This window comes from Halyomorpha halys, unplaced genomic scaffold (assembly GCF_000696795.3).
Source record: "Halyomorpha halys isolate HHAL.00 unplaced genomic scaffold, Hhal_1.1 Scaffold254.1, whole genome shotgun sequence".
NCBI classification, from domain to species: Eukaryota; Metazoa; Arthropoda; class Insecta; order Hemiptera; family Pentatomidae; genus Halyomorpha; species Halyomorpha halys.
The window spans coordinates 613,358-639,713 of NW_027109499.1; the positions used below are offsets into that span (position 1 = coordinate 613,358).

Below are 26,356 nucleotides of genomic sequence, written 5' to 3' on the forward strand. Positions count from 1 at the left end.
TGATAGCTTTAGAGACTTTTTTTTATTATAATATTTTGTATTGACCGCAACCCTGACCATCTTCTTCATAATTTGAAATTATACAATCAATTATTTATACATATAAAACTACATAATGTTTCGCCCCGCGTTACAGAACTTCATCAGGGCTAAAAAACAATACAAACACTAAAATAAAGTAAGAAAATATATAACATGAAATAAATTTGAATAAAGGTGTGACTAGTTATGATTCAAACCGCCTATATCCACACCATTGTTTAAATTTATTTCACGTTTTTTATTTCCTTACTTGATTGTAGTGTTTGTATCTTTTTTAGCCCTAATGAAGCCGTGCAACGTGGGGCGAAACGTTGGCTCACATTAGTTTTTTCTTTGACCGCACCCTGTGTTTCTACATTTGTACATATAAGATCTTAAATAAGTAATATTCTATATTACTTTTTGAATAACTTATTAAAAATTATTTTATTCACATCGACTTATATTGTTTTAAGACTTACTTACAATTAACTACTTTTTTATTAACGGTTAATATTATACACTATTGATAATGATATAATCTCAATTTACTAGTGGGGTAACTCACTAAGTTACAAAATCGATAACCATCTGCGTATTACTCCAGGACACATGTCGAATTGTACTCCCTCTGCAGTGAGTTATTTAAAAAGTGAAAATTAGCAACATTTGTGATCAACATTTAATTTCATAAAAATAAATGTAAATACTGTTGGCATTATTCTCAATCCACAATGCAGCTATTCATAATGTCTATGATAAAATTATACAAAGAACTGCACTGTGGGTTGAAACGTTGGCAATAAATAAATACGTAGTTGAAAATTTTTATTTGTTTTTCGAGAACACAACCCGGGCCAGCTCCTAATTCAGTATTAATCATACATAACAGGATACTATTGTTTCACGCGTATTCAATATCACGATAAACGAAATAATGCTGTGAAAATTGTTGTCTAAGAGATATCTCAAAGTTAGAGAAAAATATATAGGTATCCTACAAATCGGTGGTTGGGACGAGAAGTCTCTTGATCTATGAAGTGGTTACTAACCTATTTTTTTTTGGCAATGGAACCCTTTTGGTAGAAGTAGGAAAATGGCGGACCCCCTTTATTTATCACTTGTTATAAAGCTTCTCAGCAAAAGCTAAAAAAAACTATAGTACCTGTATAAAACGTGTAAAATTTGAACAAAATGTTTAACACTGTGTTGAGTTGAAGTGGAACGATCCATTCCTAAATTATTCTGCAAAATCTCGGTAGGGACCATTGCTCTAGAATAATACATTGATTTTTTTAATGCATTAAAACCATTTTGTTGATTTTTTTCCGGAGTTACGAGGTATCGTAGCTTAAGTAATGATATAATTTTTCGCTCTTTCTCTTCTGGTCTATATATTAAAAATAGCAATTCTTAACTTTCAATATTTCCTCCATTGGTTCACTTTTATATTTTAATAATTTCTAATGATCGTATAGAACGCGGATATATTTAAGATTTCTTTTTTTACGATGGACATTTTTAGTATCCATTTTAATGTACCACTATTAAGTGGTGGCTTCACGGTGATAATGATATTGAAAGTTATCGCAGCCACTATAATCGTGTAACCTAACATTTGCTCTCGTACTGTCAGGTTATAGTTGATAGCCCTATTAGCTACCTGCGCAAGTGTGAAAAATGTATGGTTACTATCACTGTCTATGTAAAATATCTGTGCTTTATAAAATGCTATTGCAAATGTAAACGGGCCCTAACAAGGGCAGTTGGAATGACAATAAAATCAAAGATTGATGTTCTGATTGATCGTGTATACTGATGGATTACTGAAAAAAATCTTAAAATCCGATTCATGCGAGAGCTTTGTTCTTCTTGTATGGTTAAATTAACATTCTGTTTATTACGGATCGAAAGAGACATTGCACAAGATCCTTATTGTTTGGTATCTCATAGAAAGTGGAAGTCTTCATAATTGAAGTCTGGTTTTTGAATTATGAATGTCATTTTGACTGATCATTTACGGGGTCCCTTAATCCTTCAGTCAATTCAGTTACTTCTCCCCATTATATTACTTTTAACTGATTGCATACATTCATTTTTACTGATTAAAAAAAAGATATATAAATAACAAGTATTTACTGAAAATAGGAACATTTATTTGAACAACTAAATAACAAAATAAACAAATTTTTTCGCAAGTCATAATTAAGGAAGTAATTTAACTTCAAATTAGATTTTAATGCCACTTGAATCGGCATCGTAACTGAAAATTAGAAGCAACTTTATATAAAATACTAATCTATATAAATTTATTTATTTATACAGCTAATAACAAGTCAGTTAAATCTAAAATTTCTATTACAGAAAACTACCCGCTGGATTTTTTAGACATTATACTACTTACGTACGCAACTGACAAAGAATCTGACTCAAACGAGTTCTGCGGATAATCGAGTATTGCGCAATTCGTTCTTCGAGCCTGGAGTAATCGTGAGTGAAGCTGGCGACCCCTGGAGAAACGGAAAGTGGTTCGTGTTGCAATTTATGCAACAGGAGATGTCCATCGTCTGGACCACTTTTCAGGCCACCGTACTTCAGCTCCACTAAATATGTACGTATATACTTATGCGCCTTCCTACTTATAAACAGTTCTCTGTATAATAAAACAAAAGAGATAAAAGTATTGCATGAAATAACTAAATTAAACGTTACTTGGAATGATTGGAAAGAAACCATTTCAGATCCAGAAGCAATCTCGATGCTTGAAATATGGAAATAACTACTTCAATATCCAAATTTTGGCGAATCTTAAACATGGATAGAACACCGTGCGTAAATCAGTTATTTTTTCATAATTAAAGTCAGTCTAAAACGAATCTTTTAGAAAAAAAAAATCAGAAAAGCATGAAAAAATACACTATCCATTACTGGACTATTTAAAAAAAATTAAAATCTGCACCGCTATAATCCATGGAGGGTCAGGGGTTCAGGACTTAGTAAAGAAGTACTGTTAATAGCCCAACGGTTGTGCCAGAAGGTGATTTGGTCAGAATCACGCTCGACCGCCAGATTTTTACACAATTTAAGATGCTGGGAGGACCACAGGAGGGCTCCAGAACTCACAGCAATTAACTCACGGCCACAGTGTAACCGAAAACAATTTTCTGCCCAGCCGGATTCCAACTCGGGTCCTTGGAGTTAGTAGCCACGCGCTTTACCCCGTGTCCACCACGCTCTCACTGGTCTATTAACTGAGAACATTCACGTCTAAAACTCTATTATTCTATTCGTTCACTTTAGTCGTGCGCTCTTTTGCGAGTGTTTTCGAGCATAAAATTGCGTGCGGGGCAATTTGTACATGCAAACACTCGTTGAAAAGATTTCATATTGTTTTTCGGACACTCTTTCGCGCATGAATATTCTTGTAAATATTGTCTTAAAAGAGTCGCGCGCGATTAACTATGTGAAACTTGCGCGATTGGCCGTGTATGGAAAACATTGTTTTACTGATGTGTTCAATTATATCGCTTGTCTTGACAGTTATCATGGGCGAACCCAGCGAGGGGCAACTGTCCCCAGAAGTGAAAAAAAAAATTAATAAACATTTTTTTTTTTTTAAGGCAATACCTCATTGCAATAACTAAAAAGCGCTGTGACAATTATAAATACTTTTCTTTAAATTATTTCATCCACCTTTCCCGCGCTGAAATGTCACAATTTTATTGAGTATGGCTTGCCCTCCCTCCTAGTTTTGATCATTGGTTTTCATCAGTGTTTTTTTGTGATAGAAAAATAAACGGACATAATTTATCAAGTAATTATATCTACCGGTTTTGGTTTGATGAGAAACTAAAACTATATAGCTGGTTTTCAGCTGTTTTTTTTGTGTTGGTTTTAGTGTGATTGGAAACTAGGAGAAGATTCTATCCGATGAATTAGTTGATAACAAGTTAAATAATTAGGGCTAAATAAATGTTTAAAGCATAAATATGAACCAATACTGGGAAATGTGATTCAATGAGCAATGATTAGCAGTAATGGAATATTATACATTACTGTTAGATAGCTCTATAATTCTCCTCTTACATCTGTCATTTCCATGCATTTTTAGTAGTGCAATGTTAAGCATGACTGCTAAACAACTAGATTAGATTTTATTTTGTTTGTGAAAAAGTCTTGTACAAATTCATAACACAATATACAATTATAAAACAAAACCTGAGTCCAGTGCTCCATTTCAAAAACAATAAACAAAGTTAAAACAAGTTCTCTATAACAAAAAAATATACAAAACAGACTGGATAATACACAACTATTAACATAATATTCGACTGCTAAACAACTACTGCTAGTTAGATCTATATTTCTTCTCTTACTTCTGTCAATTCCATGCATTTTTAGTAGTGCTATGTTAAGCATGACTGCTAAACAACTACTGCTAGTTAGATCTATATTTCTTCTCTTACTTCTGTCAATTCCATGCATTTTTAGTAGTGCTATGTTAAGCATGACTGCTAAACAACTACTGCTAGTTAGATCTATATTTCTTCTCTTACTTCTGCCAATTCCATGCATTTTTAGTAGTGCAATGTTAAGCATAACTGCTAGTTAGATCTATGATTCTTTCCTTATATCTTCTGTCTATTCCATGCATTTTCTGGTGTTTCGAGTAGTGCAATGTAATGCATAACTGCTAAACAACTATAACTAGATAGCTAGCTATATAATTTTCACATTTTATCTTCTGTCAATTCCATGCATTTTCTGGCAGTCTTCCCGGAGCTCGTGCCTACTTCGCGTTTCAAGGTTGAAAGGGAAAGGACCCACAGCCGTCTTCCAGTCAAAATGGAATTTTGAACTACGAAAAATTTTGCTCACTGACTAACCCTAGAAACTCCTCAGTGAGGCGATAAATACTCATGGTTCTCGTCAACGTGGCCCAAACCGGTTTCAGACGTTTGCCATTTCGGTAGTTTGGTGCTATCTGCATCCTAAGCCTTCTATTTATTTGCACCAAGTTGAAATGCTTTTTGCTTGAATAATTAATATGGCAAAGGTGCTTCCTTCAATTCACCTTATTTCCCAATCTCATCTCCCTTCCTCTATTTTCCTTAGGACACGCATTTGACAGATTCTTTATTAATCTTGGAGCAGCTTTTTTTTTTTTTGGAATTCAATTACTCCCCTAATTGATAATTCCCTTCTCCATCTTTTTTTCTCTCTCTCTCTCTCTCTCTCTCTCACTACATTTCAATTCCGCCTCTACAATCTTCTCCTCCCCCATTTCTCGGTTTTGTGTTTATATATCTGTAAATATTAAATAACATATATATTAGGAGAACGCAGTGTTAGGGACGGGGGGATGAATTGAACTTTGATTGGTTTTATTGATTTGGTCCAAGAACAAAATAAAAATAATGTTTTAATTTTCTTACAAAAAAAAATATTGTAGTGAATTCACTGAAGAGTATAATACCCAACCATTCCTTTGCCATTTACAGTAAACATGTGGACATAGAAAATATATATATATATATATATAATAATAAGAAAGAAAACAGCGACAGATACAATCCTTAGATTAATTTTTGCATTATTCTTTGAAGTGTTGTTTCTCTTTTACTTTAAGATGCAGCGTGCAAGATCTTAGTCAAAATTTTTATCGTTTTAATTAATAAAAAACTAAGGGGAAATATGACATATAAAGATAAAAATAACTTCAAAGACAAACAACAACAAATAAAGAAATAAAAGAGACGTATTCACAAAAATCACAATACAAGTAACCAATCAAGCAAACAGAGAAATGATTGTAAAAGTTATCGTACAGTATTTCTCATACCTGATATGGCAGCGCTCAAGGTCGCCCTTCATCTACACAAGTACCCAAATATTAATAGTGCTGTCCATTTCGTCTAATTAAGTCTATTTTTTTTTCCAGCAGATAGGACAAAAATAAGAGTAAAGCCGACTCCAGTCAGTATTATTGCTGTCCCGTCTCGTTCCCTCAAGAGGTCTACTCTGCTGATTATTTTCTGTGACTTCTTAAGCATAAATTCGACTTTGAGGATAGCAGTTGTTAAATATGAGACCCATCTTAGAAGTCTTTCAGTCACTAGTAGTTATTCGCGATTAAAAAGCTCTTTGGTACCTTGTTGTTTGACTAATTCATAATGGTAAAAGACTTATAATCATAATATCATTATATAAATAATCTTCTTCTTAGTCTTATTAATTTATTTGTGGATAATTTATGGATTTGTGGTTCATTACCAGCGGTTACCAAGGTGGGTGCAGCAAGTGTATGCCAGGGGTGCAGCAAGTGTATGCCAGGGGTGCTGCAAGTGAAAGCCACTTTCTCAAAATATTACAAAAAAAAACAAAACATTAAATTGAAAATAGCAAATATATTGAGCATTCTAGCATTAACTTTCCACTGTTTTTTCTTATTTTCCTACATATTCAAGAACTCTAAGGATAATCATATCGACAGTTTTATTTTTTTTTTATCTCGACAAGGATGCCGGAAAATTATTTCAGCCCACCAAGGGTGCCGCGAAATGTTCTTCCACCAAGAAGTGTTCCTTGGCAAAAAAATGTTGAGAACCTCTGCTCTATAACACCTGGTGTCTGCTAACTCCTAAGGTCCTTCGACCTTGATAGGGCTTTCACCCTGCTTTTACACTTGAAGGATCTTTTAACGCTCCCGGAATAGCCAGGAGTTTCAGGAGGCACTTCCACAATCATAAGCCAGATATAGACGTTTGCCACCTGCATCAAATCTAAAGGAGTCTAGACGTTTGTTGAACAATGGTAAATTCGCGCATGCGTAAGCTTGTGGATGAATGTTTTAGCACTGCCAACAGATGAATATTTGTTTTCTTCGTGTTTTAATTAATTAGAGAATTTCCCCAATCTTTAGATTTAATAATTAACTCTTATTTGAGATTGTATATTTTAAAATTCTATCGACTCAGTATGAATACATTGTTTCAAATCTTGTTAATTTTAGCAGTTTACTTTTGTTTTGTTTTTCAGCCTCCACTGGCTCATTACCAGTGATGCGGCGAGAGGGATGCGCTGGGATCTCTTGAGCTCTGCTCTACCCCTCACACGTGGGGGATAGAGTGGATCCTCAGGGATCCTCACGTCGATTGTGTAAATATTGTATATACCATATTATTTTATCATTATGTTATTTTATTTATTTATTTTTCATACAGATAGTCTGATTATGTTCATCTTGTCTATTCTTTTGTTTGTATATATTTTAAGAGAGTTTTTTATTTTATTTTATTTCATTTTTTTTATTATTATTATTATTTTTTTTAAATTTTAGTATGTATGAGATCATTCATCAATATTACCTATTGCCCACAACTGTGTGGCAGATTGTAATATCTATCAATAAATACATCTATCAAATAATAATAACTTTTGTTTTAACACAGATAAAATATATTTTTAGGTAATTAAATTAAAAAGTTTCTGATACAAATTCTAGAACGAGGGTTGAATTTATAGGTTATGTTGTACTGTTTATAGGAATTTTCATCATCTACTACCTACTTTACTGATATTTACGTTTCCTTTCATTTTGCTCATCTTTCTTTTGTTCTCTTTTATAAAGAAAATGGAGTAAATCGAAAACAATTCAAAAGAATATAACAAGCGTGTGGTTACCGCGTTTGTTCTTGGTGTAGTATATCACGAATTTTTTTATTGAAGATTTAAAAAAATTAAATCTGTACCGCTACAAGCCATGGAAGGTCAGGGGTCCAGTACTTTGCAAGGAAATAATATTTCTAGACCAACGGTTGTGCAAGGAGTTGATTTGGTGAGAATCGTGCTCGACCGCCAGATGTTTACTTCATTAAGAGTATCCACTTACGATCCCCAATGGTAAGAACTTTGACATAGGATATTGGAACACCTCGTCCTTATACCGAACTGGAACACTGAAACTGCTCCTAGATCAAAAAAGTTTTTACAAATAGGACAGTTGCCTTTCAGGAAATCAGATGGACGGGCCAAGGCATAATGCAGAAGAAGAACCGCTCCATATTTTACTGCTGCCGTAAGAACACCAACGAGTTTGGTGTGGGGTTCGTTGTTGCGGGTAAATTCAGACAACTGGTGATTGGACGGAAACCTGTGTATCCCAGAATATACCACATCAGAGTACGGGGGAGGTTCTGCAATTACAGTATCACCTGTGCGCACGCTCCCATGGAAGCGGCTGATGATGAAGAAAAGGACAGGTTCTATGACTCTCTTGAAAGAACCTTTGACGCCTGCCCAAACTACGACGTCAAGATAATCGCTGAAGACTTCTACGCTAAGATTGGAAAGGAAGAAATCTATCGCCCTACTATAGGAAGTCACAGCCTTCACGAAGAAAAGAAAATAGCCTACGCCTCGTCAACTTCGCCGCATCCAAAGGGATGGTTTTTGGAGGGACACTCTTCCCACACAAGAGGGTACATAAGAATCTGAATATCATCTGACAAGAAAATTTCCAATCAAATTGACCACATTCTAGTGGATGCCAGACATAGATCCAGTCTACAAGATATAAAGGTCAGGGGTGCAGTACTTTGCTAGGAAATACTATTTCTAGACCAACGATTGTGCAAGAAGGTGATTTGGTCAGAACCGTGCTCGACCGCTAGATGTTTACTTAATTAAGAGTCTCCACTTAATTAGGCTGGGTGGACCCCGAAGAGCTCCCAAACCCACAGGGCTGACTTACGGCTAAAGCGAAGGTCATTCTTTTTCAAGTTTTCTTTTATTTTTTTTTAGAACTATTGTAAATTAAATGCTACTATAACTTTTGAATAAGATTCTGTAAAAATACTTTTTTCCATCCGTTACATGCCTCATGTAAATTTTTTCAAATTAATAATTTCTATTCTTAAAATGACAATACGTTTTGTACATCTTAACTACATATACGTGCTTACGTCATGATTTGATATGCATATTCAAACTATACAAAATCACTACAAGGCCATACATCAAGGACAAAAATTCAGTCATCATGATAATTATAAATTCAGACATTAAAGACAATATATTCCTTCGGTTTGTTCAGTCCGTTTGTTCGAAAGTTACATTTATCAACTAATTAACATATTTATCATTATTTGTTTGTACAAATCAATCATTAAAAAAAAAAATTATCGCGGAACCTTTAAAATACTACTATTAATAATATAGAACAATACTTTGTTAATATATAATAAATAAAATTAAAATAATAATAGATATTTACCAGGACCTGAGCTGGTTGTAAAGGGTTACACCCAACCTTATCATTCAACTGTTATCTATTACATCAGCTGTAAGGATTACACTGGCTCAGCTGACCATAAATATATATACAGGCTGTTTTATCCTTCTTTATCCTGATAATTGAATAAATGAATAAAGAATTTTAATACAGGGAAAACATACAAGCTATGTCCGTTACGGTTTTGTTTAGGAGATATTAACGCCTAAAGATTTTCACCGTTATAATTTATTTAGATTGTAATAAGTAAATTAATATGTGTTTCAACTATTTTATTAATATGATGTGAAAATTAACATTCATATTAAACATCCAAAGCCATTACGTAGCATTGCGTAAGGCTCGGCATTTGATCACAGCAGCAGTGACCAAATGTGTTATTTGTATAATAGCCCAAGAAAAGAAAAAAATCAGTTACTTCACCCCAATTTTTTATTACTTTAATGAAAACAATGCATAATATGCATAAATTAGTCAAAATTGACGAGTCTACAAGGTATACCTATAGGTAGGGAGAATACAAAATGGCGGCTGTTTCAAAACGTTAAAAATAATTAATGTTTTATTCGGAGCTCTATATCTTTAAAACTACCGACAACAATAGAAAATCTAAGAGGGCATAATTTAACGTAGGGTAAATTTGCTAAAATGTTAGCCCTAACAGAGCTATTTACGTTCAATAGTTCTCGAGATATAGCTTTTTAAAAAGCAACATTTGATAAAAATGTTGAATGGAACGTACTAAAAGGCTAGTAGGTAGTGAATTTATTTTGAAAAATCTATATCTCAAAAATTAAAAATGGTTGCTGTTTCAAAACTTAAAAAAAAATATTTTTTTCATTAAGAGCTCCATATCTTCAAAACTACTAAAAAACTAGATAACCTAATAGAATACTAGTCGAGCTATTTACGTTCAATAGTTCTCGAGGTACTTTTTTGAAAACATTTAAAAAAAAAAATTACTGAAAAATCAGTAGTTAGTGAATTTATTCTGGAAAATCTATATATCAGGAACCGTGAGACGTACATATATATATATTAGTACTCAAATTAAAGATAGTGTGCTGTAAAGTAGTTAATTACGGTCGTATTTTATCTTCATAGGAAAAGTAGTTTTTCTGATATTTACTAAAATCTGCAGTAGTTCGGAAGAAATTTCGTATGCAAATATAAAAACTACTACCCTTACGAAGATAAACCTTTTAAACTACATTACAGTACATTAAACTATCTTTGATTTGATTGCTGGCAGATACCTGTACGTCGAATAGTTCCTGAGATATATTTTTTCATAAACCAAACATTGATTTCGAACAACTGGAAATCATCAACTTGTTTATTTATTTTGTCAAATATCATGAAAATTACTACTCCTACGAAGATAAACGTCAGAAATTACTTTATTGGACTAGCTTTAATTTGAATGCTAATATACATCTATACGTCTCATGATTTCTGAGATATAGATTTTACACAATAAATTCACTAACTACTGATTTTTCAGTACATTTTTTATAAAATGTTGCTTTTTTAAAAAGCTATATCTCGGAAACTGTTTAACATAAACAGCTCTGTTAGGGCTCTTTTAATAAATTTACTCTACTTTAAATGATGTTCTATACATTTTTTTAATGTTGCTGGTAGTTTTTGACATGCAATTATACATATTTTTCATTAAAACAATTAAAAATTGGGGTGGAATAATTGACTTTTTCTCCTCTTGGGCGCTTGTACGAATACCACATATCCAGTGCCGTACGGTCACTTGGAACACCATTTAATAATATAAATGTTTACATTATATTAAGAAAGTAGTTGGAACAAATAATAATTTATTTATTACAATATAAATAATTCATAACAAAGAAAATTTTTGATGCGATAAAGGACATACCTTCACTTGTTTTGAGATCCTTTATATTTTCATTTAAACCACTTAATTTTGAAACACACTGTATGTAATTAACATTTTTATTATTTATTAATTTTTTTTTTTTATAATATGACACTGGAAAAGTAAATCAGCCAATATTCACAGATGGATATTCAGAATCAACACTTCGGTGGCTTTAAGACCCATGAAGATTCAAGAATCTCTTGAAGACTGAGCCATCATTATTCTGTGCTCACACCAATTTCTGGATTAATTTCTAGTCATCTATTGCCTCACAATACATCCAGTGCAGAAGATGTCTTCCAACTTTCCTATGTCCGAAAATCTATTTTTCAAAGACAGCAGTCACACCAATATTTTAAACTAACCTAATCAACAACTGTTTGTAGAATTACCACGACCATGTTCCTATTAGATTTATGAGATAGCGACCTCTTATCAGAGGCTATGGTTAGAATCGAATGATGGAAGTTCAACATGGATTAGTTTTGACTGATACATACATTGACACGGCTAACATGATCGGTTCTGTTCCTTATCAGAAAATGCAACACAATTAACCTAAACCAATAAACAACTCCTCCACAGCAATTAACAAAACATGTCGAAACTCGAGAGCGCCTCTAAGATAAGAAGATAAATTTAGCGATGTTGTCATTTCAAAACGACGTTATAAATATTCAATGTACGGGTCACTATGAATGTATATAGAGAGATAATGTTTGAAAAATTGACCTACGAGATATAAATAGCAAAGAAGTTATAATCTACCATAAAATACTTACAGTGGTTACAGGATGTTGTAGTTGTTACTACAACATCCCGGGTCACAAATCAGAAACCAGTCAAAAGATTAGAGTATAATCAACTATTAAATTTTGACGTCTTCACTCTTCAAGATATGTTACGAAACCATATGTCGAAGGAACAGGTGTGGCGTGTCTTCGCGAATGTTGAGGTTATTCTACTTACAAGAAATTGGTAATGGTATATCATGACGTCAGAATATTTTTGGTTTCTTTGTATTTTTTTATTTGTATTACGTTTGCTATTCAAGAAACTGCACGTAGATTTCGATTACTAAAACACCACTGACAAACGCCCTAAACTTCCCATTTATTACAAAAACTCTTAAACACTATAATCATCAGACCCATTTAAACATACGGAGTTGAGCTTTGGGGCTCCACCAAACGATCAAATTTCTCTCATATTCAATCCTTACAATTCCAAATCCTCCGTAAAATCCTTATTACGTCACAAATAAACTCTTCCATAAAGACCTGATCATCCCAAACGCTGCAGATTTAGCCCGAAATAGATGTACATCCTTTCATTCCAAAATCCTTACCCATCCAAACCCATTAGTTCTTAACCTCTGATCCTTAATAATCCTTTGAAACGTCAGAAAAAAAGATGGCCACGGGATCTTCTAATCTATGATTGAAGTACATCCTTTGTGTGGTTTCATCGCAAGATTATTATGTGTTTTGAAATTTACTTATTGTATTTTTTTTTACAGTGGTAAATTTCACCCTTCCAAGTACTAACCACGCCCGACGTTGCTTAACTTCGGTGATTGGACTGGTGTGTTCAACATGGTATGGTCTTTTTTTTTATGTTATGTTCTCCTCTAGTGAGAGTGTGCCGTACATCCACTGCCAATGTATAATCCACTGGCGTTGGATTATAACCTTAATTGGACCCTGCAACTAACTTTATAATGTCACAAGGGAATATGTTACTTCTACACATTTGTCATGACCTGTATATGTATCATATGAATATAATAATAAAGGAGGCTACCGAAAAAAAAGTTGTAAATTTCAATAAATAAACGTTTAATATTTCATATTTCGCTGTTAAAAATTTAATAAAATTAATGTTTGCTTTCCTAACAATCTAGGTTTGAAGATGTGAATAATGGAGGGGGGTAAGCTGAGAGGAATAGTGAAGCCAACAAGGCGGTACTGTTTTAGTTGTAAGTTGTACAAAAACAATTAAAAATATGTTGAAAATGTAGGAAAATAATACCAAAACCAGTAAACTAAGGTGGGGTTAAATGTTATCTAAATATTTTTTTTAAAAATATCTTTATTGAAATTTACAACTGTATATTACACAATACATTCAGTAAATTTGATCTTAGTAAAAATGGAGTGTTACAGGCGTGTAGAGCAACTAACGATTGGTAGAACTCTAATGACATTTTACATTAGCTGGTCTCGTGGCCAACTTCTTTTCAGGCGCCTCGGAGGATTGTCAGGAATGGAAGAGGATGCAAGGTTAGAAACTAGGGGGTTTGAGTGGTTTGGGAGTTTATAATGGAAGGAATGATATCGGGTTTGGGCTAGATCCGTAACATAGGGAACATTAAAGTCTTTATGGATGATTTTTTTTGTGACAAAGTAAGGAGCATTGAGGATTTTACGAAGGATTTTGAATTGTAAGGATTGGATACGAGAGGAATTCCAAGGTTTGGTGGAGCCCCAAAGCTCAACTCCATATGTCCAAACTGTCCTTGTTACAGTCATGTAGATCAGTCTTTTGTAATGTGTTGGAAGTTTAGACCGTTTGTCTAGTAAGTGCTGTACGACGTGCAGTTTCCTGTCTTTTCAGTCTTGTATGAGGATTCTAGGTCAATCGTTTGTCCAAATGTAGTCAATGGTAGCGGATCTGTTGGACAGGGGTAAGAGTAACATTATTAAATGAAACTGTAGGGCAGTCGGTAGGTTTACGACGAAGGGTAAAGGTGATTTGATGGGATTTGTTGGAATTTATCTTAATCCTCCAGTTCGAAGTATGGTGTCGCTCTTCGTGGGCTGTGATATGGGATTGGAGAGTTTGGGATACAATTAATAGGTTATTGTTAACAGCGAGCACACATGTGTCATCGGCATACGTGGTGAGGATAGTGTTAGGATTGGTTGGAATGTCAGCTGTATAGACGGTTGTTGTCTTAATATAACTGAAAAAATAAATAAAAATTAAGAAAATTTTCAGTATTCATGATCTTTAGTTTAACATGTTAAAGCGTGTTAAATGGAGAAATATTTCCTTCTTTTACCATGTTAAAACTATATAACATATATTGTGATTGAGAGTTTGTTACTAGTTTTGTTAAATGGACAATGACGTCACGCAACAGACAGATTGAGCTCATCATTTTGTTTGTTGTGTTAGGTTACTTGCTTGTAGTTTGTGTTTTGATTGTGTTGGTATTGTTTTGGATATTTTTAAAACTAATAAAGCAATGTATGACAACAACAATAATGTAATAACAGTTGTCAATAACTCATCTTGATTCTCTTCCTCACAAGTTAAAAGATCAATAAGGCACTCAGTAGCCGAACTTTCACACAACTTCCACTTTTCACTCAATTTAGGCATGTTGTAATAAATTACTTAGAAATAAACAATAACATAAAGTTTTGAAAGGAAAGGTTATAAAATAAGTTGCTCAGAAAACCCGCTAGGATCTTTTATACATTTAATATTTATCATGACTTTAAATAGGGCTGCTCACAATCCTATACTTACAACATTTAACTTGATAAAGCATTTTACATTTAACACAACATCATGAATATCCCTTATATAAAAAAGAAATATCATAGACTGGATAGGCAAATGTTTTATTTCTTTTTTATATATACCATACTTATTATTGTACATCTTATTTTTATATCTTTTTCTTCATTTTTATATAATTTTTTCAATTATATTTATATATTTTTTAACACTTGTTTAGTTTATTTCTTTTTATGTTATTATTCTACATTGCCGACATATTTTTAGTTCTTTTGCATCTTTTTTAGCCTTAACAAAACCCTGTAATATGGGCTGAAACGTCATAAAATAAATAGTTAATTATTTTTTGTTCCTTTTGATCGCATCCCAGACCATCTTCTTCATATTTGAACAACATAATTCGTTCAAAACGGACCAGTATTAGCGAAGATACTGTTGAAGTTTGCACCCATCAAAGTATTATCCTCAATTATTTTTCGATTAATTCGAACATTGGATTTCCCAGAACATTCTCTATGCTTTGTGGAAATATAATTAAATTGTGACATAACACAGATCAAATGCAATAAAATCTATATCGGAGCAATATTAATTAAGAATTACTGTATAAGTCTTAGCAAAGTGATAAGAGTGTCGTCGTGTGAGTGGACACATCAAATATTTTTTAATATATTGTCAATTTTGTTTGATTACGTTCCATAACGAACCTTTCAAATCGAATCAGAAAAAAAAAATTTAAGCCCCTTCAAATTTGAGGTTTTACGTTTCAAGATAAACAAAATGCGTTCTTTAACCCAACTCTTATCACTCATTTCATTCATTGTTTTTTTTGTTTTACAACTCTTTACAGCCGAGTATTTAATTTTTATTCAATTTTATCTTAAATTAGTTAAAATAATTTTCATTTAGGTTAAAATTAATAAAAACAAATGATAAGAAATTTTCACAGGTTTACAATTATTTCTGTTCCTTTATTGGCATAGTTACAATTTGTACGAACTAAAGACTGGTGTGATTTTTTTTTCCGTCAATATTACATTTTTAATTGATCGTAGCTGAAATGGCTGACATTTTTTTTTTTAGTAGAGTGGGCATATTGTCAGCCTGTTGGAAAAATTGACATTAGAGATATTCGTGATGTGTTAAACATAAAAAGTTGTAATATGCTAAATGTTAAAAACAGAGGAGCTCCTAGCGGATTTTATAGGCAACTTCTTTTTTCACCATGTAATCTTTACCAGATAATAAAACCTCCAACAGCTTCGTTACATCATCTTTCCTCCACTGGTTCCTTGTTTCTTTTCCTATTTTTTCTTTTTTTACATTACATTGTTATTATTTGTATCAATTATTTTATTAGATTTTAAAAACGTCCAAAACAAAAACAACACGAACTATGAGTAACTAACCTGTTAAAACATCTATTTTTTTTTTTTGTTATTTACACAATGGTAATTTATTCGCCAAATAAATTGGAATTGTATAGCTGGACAATTAAGTTTTCTGTAAATTAACAATAAAAGCTCTGCTTTTTATCTCTTTTTAAAATAAGAAACCGTTCCGTAACACGTACTGTTTTCTGAACAATGGTTGCACAAGGATTTATTCAACATTTAATCGTAAGATCTTTCACCATTGATGGTACCCACATTATAGAGACTGGGTGAGTCCCAGGAGGGCTCCTTAAGCCCCAGGGTTGACCCACGGCTAAAGTAATAAGATATTCTAGATTTTATTTCCAAGGATATTGTTATTTCTTTTTATATTAAGATGTTGAGGGGGGAAATAAATTTCCTTTAGGATATTATCAATATTCTGTAATTGTTTGTACTATGTTTCGGGTTTACCCATCTTCAAGTAGAGATTTTGTCATATGGTCACTTAATTAAAAAATATAACACAACCTGTAGTGTTGAAGATAGGGAAACCCGAAACGTTGTACAAGCAAATATAGAATATTGATAATATTCTAATGAGAATATTTTTTCCCCTCAAGATCTTAACATAAAATAAATAACTACCAGTCACAGCTGGATTCGAACCCTGGTATTGGCAGCACATCATTAAGAAAAAAGTAAAAATACTTTTTTCTCCAGGACGGACGCAATTGTACATTTTGTTCTAAATTGACAAAATCTAATCCACCCTGTGACTAAGTCATTTCACACATGACTTTTAATTATCATTTTCAATTACAAACCTTTTTTAGTTAACCGAGAAAAATAATTAACCAAATTTTCAAACTCAAAATTTGAACCCTTATTTTTGCAATATACGTAGAATCGAAAAACTAGTCATTATTAGTTTGTAAGTTGGTACCAAAAGCTGAAGTAGTAGTAACAACAGAATCCTTGAGCTTATTTGTAATAAATTGGCTCCAATGTTTGGATCCATGTCTAAACTCTCAAACAAAGCAGGGAATCGTGCAAGGATTCTCTTTTTCTCAAGAACGTGAGAACTCTAGTGATGTAATGCTACAGAAAAGGGTGAATTATATTTGCAATTTCTTCCATTAAATGTAAGGCCACAGCCTTCAACATATCGCTAGGGGTCAATGTTGTTATGAGGAAGGCACTGGGTCAAGTGGCGGAACTGTCAAAGCCAATGACGTCATCATCTCTACATTGGAGGGAATGATAACATGATCAAGTTCCTGACGGCACTGATAAGCTTTGTAGATATAGTATTTTATCATTATCACTGCAAGTCAAGTTTTGATAATTTTAAACTAAATAAATATACACAAAGTTGATGGGTTTGTTTGTTTAAACCTGCTAATTTCAGAAAGTATCAGTCCGATATGGAAAATTATTTTCGTTAGATACTTCGTTTATTTTGGTAGGCTATACAAGATTACGCTACGAACCATAGGAATGGGGCAGTAACATGGATAATGCCTTTGAAGGTAAAATTTTTAATGATAGTTCTTCTTGAACAGGTTTCACACGATTGCCACTTACCACAAATCCAAGTACCCTACAAATGCTGGGCAAAGAAAGAAACAAATTTCGGTAACCAAACGCTAGGGTGTTCTTAAGAGCCAAATAATGCTGGTCTCGTACATATACCGATAATTTTCTTTTGATTTAAACTATTTTTGTAATAAATACATTTTTTTAATAACAGGTTATTTAGTTGAGTAGTTGAATGTTGTTATCTAACTCCTTTGTCATTGTAATTAATTCTATTTCTGTAGCGATTATTGGATACAATTTTTCTCAGGAGTTTTCGACAAAAATGAATTGGATTAAATAAAAATATATGTAAAATATATTCATAATTTAGCTGACTGTGCTGCTACTGCCTTCGGGCACTCCTAGCGGTCGAGAGGTGAACAATCATAAGAAGGTTATAACAAATGTTTGTTTGTTTTTTTCAAATGATTAATTTTTGTTTATAATTATAACTTTGTAAAAATCCTTTTAATTACTTGTCATAGTTCACCGTTAGATTGAGTAAAACTGTGAAAAGGGACTTTTATTCTATTCTATTGTTTTAGGCAAGTAGAATAGTGTTTCTAATTTGATGTGTATTTTACTTAGTACTAATTACTATTATAACCTTTGATTTATAATAAACTATTGTTTTAGCAATTGTCTAACTCTACTTTCTTCAGAATTACAATATAATCAACTTTTGATTTTTTCCACTTAAATTTATAATGTTATTCCTACAATGCACAGATAAATAAGTAGTCGGAACAGAAAAAAAAAAAATTACCACTAAAACCCCCTTAAAGGGTCAGGGGTTCAGTACTTTGTATATAGATACTGTTCCTTGAACAACGGTTGTGCAAGGAGGTGATTTTTTATTGTCACAAAACAAATTATAAAACTTGTAATTTAAATGTTTTCATATTAGAATTTCTCAGAAATATTCCACCAAGATAACTTCCTTGTCCCTATTTGACTGGATCCCATTAGACTTAGAAGGGATGTTTTTGAACCTTTCAGCCTTGAAACAATCTTCTTGCCACGGAACAACGCGAAAGCACTATTAGAAATTATCAAAAACTAGTTTTCGACTACACGAATTTTCCAAACGTTCTCTAAATTATTTGATTGAAGAAGTAAACTGAAAAAGATTTTAGGAAGATATCCGGGTGGCGGTCAATATAGTAAAATAAAAATATCAATCAAAATAGTAAAATAAAACTATTTATTGTTAACTAAGGTTTCGCCCCACTTTGCAGGGCTTCGTCAGGGATAAATGAAAAAAAAATTACCCTTGCTAAGGGTAAGCAGAAGAAGTGGGAAAATATTCTACCTAACTCTCCGTTCCTCACTCGTTATCTTCCTTTCAATCTGACGGGTACTCCTAACTATGTTTATTGTTTATTTTTATTAATTTTCTTAATATTTCCTTTTACTTGTTACTATACCTCACCTGTACCATATTTACTTCACATATCTGTTCTATCTTTCACACCTACCTCTTTACCATATTTATAACTATTTTTAATTAGTATTCTTCAACAATTTATTAGTCTAGATCTGTAAATAGAACTTCGTCAAACCTGGTTGTATTTACTAGTAACTTGTATACTTCCTTATACTATTATTATTTCTTTTTTATATACTTTATTAACATAACAGTTGTTTTGAATTTTTTTTTTAATATTATGTCAATTATATAATGTTTGCATCTTTTTTCTTCTGTTTTTTTTTTCCATTTAGCCCTGAGAAAGTCCTGCTAAGTGGGGCGAAACCTTGGTTAACAATAAATAGTTGTATTTTACTATTTTGATAGCTTTATTGACCGCGACCCGGACTACCTTCCTACAATCTACCCACAGTCAATTATCTTCTTCCAATAAAAAAAAGCTTCCTTTACTTCTTGAATGAAATTTAGGCTAACCAACATAATGCCGTGACCTCATATAACGTAATATGACTAACCCACAGTTAGAGACTTCTAAACTTGTACTCAATCGTTTACTGCTATCGGCCTAGGAGGCGAAAAATAGCACTTAAATTCCGAATGAAGCGATTGACTGACGCGATAGCGAACGATTCGGGGCGTAGGCAGCGGTGACTAGCGGTCCGAGGTGTAACGACCCTCGTCCGAAGAGGTCTTTGACACTCCTTGTCAATTTATATTTGAATAATTTACTAAAAATTTAAATAATGAATGATGTGACATTAGGCAAAACTGATCTACATTAACCGCTATATCGATTCCTTCCTGTCAACAGTAGATTGCTTATTGTCCTAGGTCTGGTGTCCCCCAAGGTAAACAAATGAGCCGATCTAACGGTAGATAGGTCGATACGAATTCAGCATATTAAGATCAAGATACTAGATTAATAAGGCTTAGAAATACGTTGTTTTCGCCTGATATCGCTCTACTTTCTATGTAAGTCGATAACTGTGCCTCCTAATTATAACCTGTACCAGCAGAATTATTAATATATTAATCTATATGAGGTTTTTAAAAACTCATTTATCAGTGCCAACATTTGCTTTGGGCAGAACTTGTATCCTGCAAAATAACAACCAATGAATAAAAAGATTCATAGAATGATTAAATAAAATAATTGTACAGAATGAAAATATATAAAAATAAAGTAATGAAAGAAGTTCGAAATAGAACGTATACATAGTTAATTAAATAGGTAAGTAAAAGAACATAATTAATGAAATAAAAATATAAAGTTATATAATGCAAAGAAACAACAAAATATGGATATTTTAATTTAATAATAATAATTTAAAAATGTTACGATACATGTATATGTGATATATGTTATATATATGTAACTAATGAAATTAATAAGTCGAATATTAGAATAAAGAAACAAATTATTTAGTTAAGTAAGACATGAAAGTAATTAGAAAATATTACAATAAAAATATATATATATATGGTGAACAAAACTAATAACGTGTAAAAACTAATTACCTTTATTCATTGGTTAATTTTTTGTTTTTTGTTCTTAGCCAATTTCAGGCGCTTTTTAAATATTGCTCGATTTAACTAACTTAAAGTCTCCTCTCAAGCTAATATTTCAAAAGTGATAAAGGGCCGTCGCTTCCCGGGGGTCTTAGCGGGGCGGGTCCGGCGGGGAAGGATTACATATTATCAAACTGACAAATTTTACATATGAGGATCGAAGGTGGGACAAGATTTATAGATAAATATGTTATGATTATGGTGTTAGAAAACACTGAAATAAAAAAAAAAAATCATAAATAAAACACAATGCTGAAGGCTAGAAATTCTGGCCGAGACATTGGCACTAAAAAATAAGTTTTTTAAAACTTATTTTTGTTATTCTCTGACCGCACCCCCAACCATTTTCTACTTAAATATATTATCCACGGTTAACTATCTTCTCATCAATAAATTTAATAATATCAGTTACTACATAATTATTATTTTTAGAATTAACGGAGAATTTAAATCTAATGAAAGAATTTTTTTGAGAATGAAAACTGTATAAAATTATTGAACTGCTTAAAATAAAAGTTTCTATTTGAGTAAACTTCAGTTTTATGTTCTTTTTTTTTTTTTAAACAAATGAACATCAAACTGAACCCTGAACCAAATGAAACAAAAGGTTTTGGGGTTAATTGGCCTATGTTCATTACAATTTACTGTTAACTGTATGATAGTAGCCCTCCTGGTAGTACTGTTGCATTAGATCCGGCGTGATAGTTGACATTACACGAGCTACTGTCAGGTTGAGGCCAATTTATATTGTAACACTTTACAGCTACGGCAGGAACTGTTGCAGCCATTGCAATGGGTTAGTTGAATAACAGTTGTCTTTATGATGTTTACATTCATGACAGTGCTGTCGTACTAGGCATGGTGTGATAGCTGGCAATACATGGTATGGTAGTGAAACTTCTATCACGTTAAAGTACATTCAATGACATTTTATATGCTTAAATAAGAATAAGATACAAATATGGTTAGATATGATAAGAAAATAAGAACGTACATATGGAGTTGTACATCTTTTGGGACCCATTGTGCATTGAATATATACCAAAACCAATTTAAAAAAAATCAAATCAAATTGACCAGAACTATTAATTATAACTGTTAATGCTATCGATAATTCAGAAAAAAATAAATGTTGAGACTATTTAATTTGATACGCAGACCTTTGTGATGACCTCTAAAATAAACAAATCAATATTTTACTCTCGTATCTTTAAATGAAATGTCCAATGACAGAACAATATATAACACACTTGGAATTGACCGAATGGGAACTAATAATTTTCAATAAATCGATACAATATCGATTCTTTGGTCGAATTAGCTAGCCAGAAATCATACTATTGAGAAGGAATATTGGTTAGGCTCTATTAGTTCAAGGACCAGTGGCCAAATTCGGGCCCGCTCAAGGCTAAGCGCTCAGAATAAAGGAACAAGATAAAAATGAATATATAACCTGTAGATACCAGTCCGGTACCAGAACTCGTGTCTACAGGTTATATATATAATATGGTAGTATGGTTCCTTATTTGGGCTCTGAGGAATCGAGAAATGAATCCAAATTTCGATTCTTAAATTCTTACTGAAATTTTAATAACAGTTATTAGAAAATTAAAAAGTTTGAAACCACTGACACAAGCAAAGCAGTAGATCGAGATGGTAAAAATTGGGTTTTAAATATTTCGACGCCTAAAGTACGCTCCTATGGAACCCCTGTGTTTTTAAGCCCAGAAACGGACTGTTTTTTGTTTTTTTATTCGCACGAATTAAAACTTATTCTAAGGTTTGCATCAATAAAATCATACATAAAGACCTTAATGTTCCCCATGTAACCGATCTAGCCCGAACCAGATATCACCCCTTCCATTATAAACTCTCTAACCAATCAAACCCCCTAGTTTCTAATCTTGCATCCTCTTCCATTCCTGACAATTCTCCGAGGCGCCTGAAAAGAAGATGGCCACGAGACCAGCTAATGTAAAATGTCATTAGAATGCTACCAATGGGTAGTTTCTCTATACTCTTGTAACACTCCAATTTAACTTAGATCACATTAACTAAATGTATTATAATGTAAAGTTGTAAATAGCAATAAATAAATATTAAAAAAAAAAAAGGTTTGCATCCACAGCGCCACGGTTGCCATTTGATACTTACGCATTGATTGAGCGAACTTTTTATTTTTGATACTTTAAATTATTCAACTAGATAGCGTGAATGTTTTAAAACCAGTCGAGTTCGAGATCTTGAAAATTACTTTGCCAAATTTGCTTAGCCTGTTCGTTTGTGCTTATATAAAAATACAGAGTGATCTAGGCAATCCAAACTAATTGCAGCAGAGGGGTGTTTGAATTAATGAAAAGTTCGGATTTCAGAAAGTATTAGGGAAAATTAACAATATGAATGTACATAACTATTTATATTTATTTTATCGCCACAGAGTTTAATGTTTTGATAAAGCAACCTTTTTTAAAAGTATAACAAAATATATTATAAACACTTTCATAGGAATTAAATGACCCAATATTGAAAGTTTGTAAAAATTTCGACTTCCATTATATGTTTTTATGGTTATATCAATAACTTGCCTATGAATAGGGAAGTTAAAAATGTTCTTTACACATGTGCCCTTTTATTTGAAAACCGACTGTTATTGCTTGCTGAGATTTCTCAAAAAACAAGTTTATTTTTTTTTTTATCCGTTCGGATTAGTGGAGTGTGTGGAGTACCAAATTTCGGATTAGGGAGATTGCACTGTATTTTGAGCTGAAGACATAACTATTTCATAGGTTTTACTGCTAGAATCACACAATGGTATTCCAAGAGGCTTATGTTTAGGACAATCTGAGCTAAAAGTTTGAATATGTGAAGTTTTTTTGAACGAACGGTTCAACATGGATCCGTCCAGAGGCGTACCAAGGATCAAAACTAGCGAGGGCAAGCCATGATTAATCGGGGGGGGGGGAAGCCACAGTCAATCAGGTTGTGACATTTCAGCACGAAGTGAATGAAACTAAAATTTTAATAAAATTATATGTAATTGTCGCAATGATATATTAAATATTATAATTAGTATTTGCTTTTAAAAAAAAAAATTCATTTTACTAAATTAATTTTCTTTTCCCGTCTAGGAGGGGGGGCAGCTGCCCCCTCCTTTTCCCCGCTGGGTACGCCCATGGTTATTTATTTCGTGACAGACCCAGGGAATGAATCTGTGTTCTCACTCTGGCTGGAATATGTGTAAACCTGTAGGATAATCATTCCTAAGGCATATTATACTCTCTACTTACGTAATTATGTAATAAACAGTTAATTTAATCACAAATATGAACTAAATATAAAATGAAGTATCATTTTTAATAATTTGGTTCATCAACTATGAAAATTGTTTAAGCTCCAATAATTCATGCGAAAGGTTAGAATAACTTAACAGCTGTTATGTAAACAAAGACAAAACCAGCTATACTCCGAAGAAGTCGTTTTTTACGTTTGATTTTCTCCTTTCCGAAGTTCGCTTCATTCTTAAATAGTTAATAAACAAAGCGAATTTCACAAAAGGTAGTTCCGGAAGCAAGTGCGTATTTTTAAATCTTATATGATTCTAAAAGACGAACATTAATCAGCGGAAGCAGTGCCATATAGATATAATCCTCCTTCGGTTAAATTTAAATCTCATGTTCTAATATTTGGCGACTCTTCGCTATTATTCACATTTTATAATACCCGTTTAAATTTAGTTTGTTATTATTTTAGAAATTTTCATCAGAGGAAGGAATAAATATACTTTGGGCTATTTAGAGAAAGGAGCCCTAACGAATCTTCCGCCACGCTTATCGTTTCGAAAACAAGCCGTACCGAATCTACTAGTGTTGTAGTTGGCTAACACAACTGTGAATTATAATTGCCTATCTCTCAGTTATTATCATTATTGGTGTTGTTATTGCCATCCAATTTTTAAGGACCTCATCCCAATGTATTTTTATTACCATGTTAAATTTCGCCCCTCCCTACAAAATATTTCTTAAGTGCCAGTTTTCCGTCTCTTCCTCTGTACAATTTTTGTTTTTATTTATCTTATGCCTTCTTTTCTATTTTTACGTCTCCTGTTAATTTTAAATCTAATAGTCTATTTATATAATTTTTGAATTGGGACTGGTTATTATTGTTTAAATTAAATAAATTTATTAACAAATTTGATCCTTTTTCTCAACTTTATTCTTTTTAAAACCTCCCAACTCTTGAAGGTAGGTTCTGTTTAGAGTTTGCAAATGTAAGTGATAGAAAGAAAAGTGGTTAGTACAAGTTTTAAATTTAGGAAAGAATTATATAGAAGAAATTATAGATGGGACAAAGGCAATTAGCCGGAATTTTTAAGAATTTTAAAAGAGAAAATGACAACAAAGTAAAGGTATCCTTGAAAATGACCTAAGTGGTCGAAATGTTGGAAGGTTTTAAAAAGAATAAAGTTGCGAAAAAGGATCAAATTTGTTTTTAAATAAACTAAACCACTCTCAAACAAAAATATATTAATAAAAATTAATCTAAATTTATTATCTAATTTAAGTCACAAAAAATTTTTTTTTCCTTCAAGTCCAACGTTTCAGCCAGCCCCAAAGATACTGGGCACGCCCATGGGGTAAGAGAATAAAGGTATCTCTTATCTGGGGCCTGTTTCATAATGAAAGCTAATAGTATTGCTTCATAGTACAAGTATAGAAACAACGTGTTAATTACAATAATAGTTATTTTTTTCATAATAGGAAGGACTATTAGTGATATTACAGGAGTTAAAAAGTACTAAAGTACAAGTTACTATTGTACAAGCCAGTGTAATTGTATTAAGTTAAAACGACAAGACTAAAAGTATTAGTTTGTACTTTATCATGAAACAGGGCCTAGGTGGGATTTGTTAGGATTTATTTCAATCTCTGATTGTGACACTTCTTCAAATATGTTATAAATCGGATATAAATAATACAACATACGTTTAAAAACTTATAACATATATTCAGAATCCGATTATGTTTAAACATGTTTGAAAACAATCTTTTATTTCCTACAACAAACGTAATGAATATTTACCAAGAGAGCTACATCGTTCGGCTGCGAACATTCGTTTACGGAATCAAACTTCTTCCTAGGCCGCAAAGTCACGTTTCTTATATGCGGTCGATATTCCTCGAGGCAAGGATTCCTGTTTCGTAACCAGAAGTCGATGTCCTCAAAGAACTCGATTCTTGGAGCACGAAAAAAAAAAAATCGTGAGGAACAGAGCTCCGTCACTAAGTTGGTATTTTCCTTTGGGTGAAGTGATGAAAAGAGATTTAATTTAATATACTTAAAATAAGTTATTAAAATTCGAAAAAAAATGACGAGAGAAACAGAAAAAGTCGAGTGGGTCAAACAAACACTTCTTTTACACTAACTCAATTTTTAATCCTCTAATTCATTTTGAAGGTTTGTACAGTTACCCAAACCTCCAAACAAACGTTCGGACATTGCAAAATTTTGTTTGAAATTCACACCCGGTTATATAGTATTTAGATATATATTTAGGATGATCAACGTCTATTTGTATGTTATAATACAAAGTATGATGTGTTGTTCTGTAAAAAGGTTTATTTTGCGTTGCAACAGTTCACTGTCAGGGGGTATACATTGATAGTAAA

General features: G+C 32.5%; 1 protein-coding gene across 6 annotated transcripts in view; it reads right to left on the reverse strand.

Moving 5' to 3' along the window:
* The window catches only part of mrj (DnaJ heat shock protein family (Hsp40) member B6 mrj), a 376,384-nt gene that overhangs the window by 32,904 nt on the left and 317,124 nt on the right, over positions 1–26,356 (reverse strand). Inside the window, exon 1 of one of the 6 annotated variants that reach the window (XM_014419923.3) lies at positions 9,296–9,336. The exons of the other annotated variants lie outside the window; for them this stretch is intronic. The gene's annotated coding sequence lies outside the window, so the exon portion shown is untranslated. Of the gene's footprint in view, positions 1–9,295; positions 9,337–26,356 lie in introns of those variants that run through there. 6 annotated transcript variants of the gene reach the window in all.